The 2,207-nt window shown below is 33.2% G+C and overlaps 1 pseudogene; it reads left to right on the plus strand.

Annotated features, from left to right (window-relative positions):
- The first annotated feature begins 269 nt into the window (after nt 1–269).
- LOC129025770 (XK-related protein 3-like) lies at nt 270–1,129 on the plus strand (annotated as a pseudogene).
- The last annotated feature ends 1,078 nt before the right edge of the window (nt 1,130–2,207 follow it).

Below are 2,207 nucleotides of genomic sequence, written 5' to 3' on the forward strand. Positions count from 1 at the left end.
TATGTGCTGTTACACCTTATAGCATCAGATATGAATGTATCTATCCAATTTCATCTGTTCCAGTTATTTCCTTTGAGAGAATGTGTATTTAAGTTTATAAATATGAGTATATGTGTATTCTCTTATTATTTGTTTTTCCCAGAAGTAATATATATTTTGTATGCATAAATTTAATAAATCCCTGATAATTGAAAGTTAGCACTTTTTTTTTGTTTCTTTTAAGTAAATTATTTTCTGAAGGAGGTGGGTTGGAAGGCGTATATGTTAACATGGCAAGTTTAAAAGAGAAAGTGGCCATTACTAATAAAAATTATTCTCTAACATTTTCATGTTTACCATTAGTAGCATTGCTGATTACATGTTCTCTCTTATCAGTTGTGTATGGGGCCATTCACTGCAACATACTAGCAATCCACACCTGCAATGACTTTGCTGCCATTAAGCTATGGGTAATAAAATTCATCTTTGTCATGATATGGCATTCCTTGGTGATTATCTCACGTGTAGTGACTCTGGAATTTTTCCCTGCATCTCTGAAAGTGAGGACCCTACCCTTTCTATTAATCATATATTTTGTATTAGTTTTGGCACCATGGCTGCAGTTTTGGAAAAGTGGAGTTCATTTTCATAGCAACACAGAAAATAATTCCAGCATGGTGGGTACAGTATGGATCTTATTATCTTAATAATATCTTAATCATGCTACTATATGCTGCCATCAACTTCTCTGCTGGTCATCAGTGAAACTGCAGCTGTCAAATGAGAAAATAATTGACAAGAGACAGAGGTGGGCCATAGAATCCAACACTGCAGCTTTCCGGTTTTAGAAAATGTGATAATAATATTGGTATTTCAGTTCTTTGGAGGGAAAATTTTACTGAAGTCTTGCGACTCATTAATTGCCGTATAGCTCATCATAACCTACCTATTAGCCATTGGCTTTATGCTCTTCTTCTGTCAGTGTCTGCATCCAAGGTGATCAGAGAAAGTATTGCCAGGACATACAGAAAATCATCCAGAAGCACTGTGATATTGTGTAAACATCTAGAGAAAACTCAATTAAAAGAATAAAAATAAGCAGCTGAGGAATTACTATCATTCATGGAGAAGGGTTGGATATTTTCTATAAAAAGTATGCAATATCCATATATACTTTCACAGAACAAAGAGTAAAGAGGCTGAATATGACTTTATAAAGATACTCATAAAAATATAAACAGCAAGTCTTGAAAGTAGTTTCTAATAAAATTGATTTTTCTCCTGTTACTATGCATTAGTAATTTTTATTTTCTTCAATATAATTGTACAACTTTTTAAACAAAACGAAATCAAAAATCCATCTGTGTCCAAAATCTGAGCAGAAAAAAAAAATAATAACTCATAATGCATTTTTCACCTAGTACATTTTTGGAACGTATGCCTTTAATTTAACAAGTGCTTGTAATCTAGCATGTACATTATCAGCGAATATTTTCTTTTCAGAAACAGTACTTCCTATAGTTTTCATTCTGTACTTAAGGAGAACCTGAAAGAGAAGTCTTATGAGCATGCTCCTATTTATATTAATTTAAGGTAACTAAAGTCTTTCTCATTAAACTGGCGAACAGAAAACAATTCATATTAATGCATCTTAAAGCACAAAACCTGTTCTATTAAAAAGAAATCATCAGGTTAATAATATAATATTAATATATTTACATTAAATTAATATTTACATTCCTACCAATAGTGCACAAGGATTCTCTGTGCTCTGCATTCTCAAAAACACTTGTCGTTTTTCATCTTAACAGTAATGGCCATTCCAACATGTGTGAAAGGAGGTCTCGTTGATGGTTTTAATTTACATTTCCCTGATGGTGGTGGTGAGCATCTTTAAATATACAGTTGTTCAGAAATTAGCTGGGAGAAGTAGCACATACCTGTAATCCCAGCTACTAGGGAGGCTGAGGCAGAATTGCTGGAAACCAGTGGGTGGAGGATTCAGTGAGCTGAGATCATATCACTGCACTCCAGCCTGGATCACAGAGTGAGAATCCATCTCAAATCAATCAATTAATCAATATTAAATTTAGAGTTGTTGGCTAGTTGTATGTCTTCTTTTGAGAAATGTAAATTCAGGTCCTTTGAACATATTTCATAGGCTTAATTTTTGTTGTTGTTGTTGTTAAGTGGCTTGAGTTCCTTGTATGTATTTATTATTCACCGTT

Source organism: Pongo pygmaeus, chromosome Y, assembly GCF_028885625.2.
Source record: "Pongo pygmaeus isolate AG05252 chromosome Y, NHGRI_mPonPyg2-v2.0_pri, whole genome shotgun sequence".
Classification (NCBI taxonomy): Eukaryota; Metazoa; Chordata; class Mammalia; order Primates; family Hominidae; genus Pongo; species Pongo pygmaeus.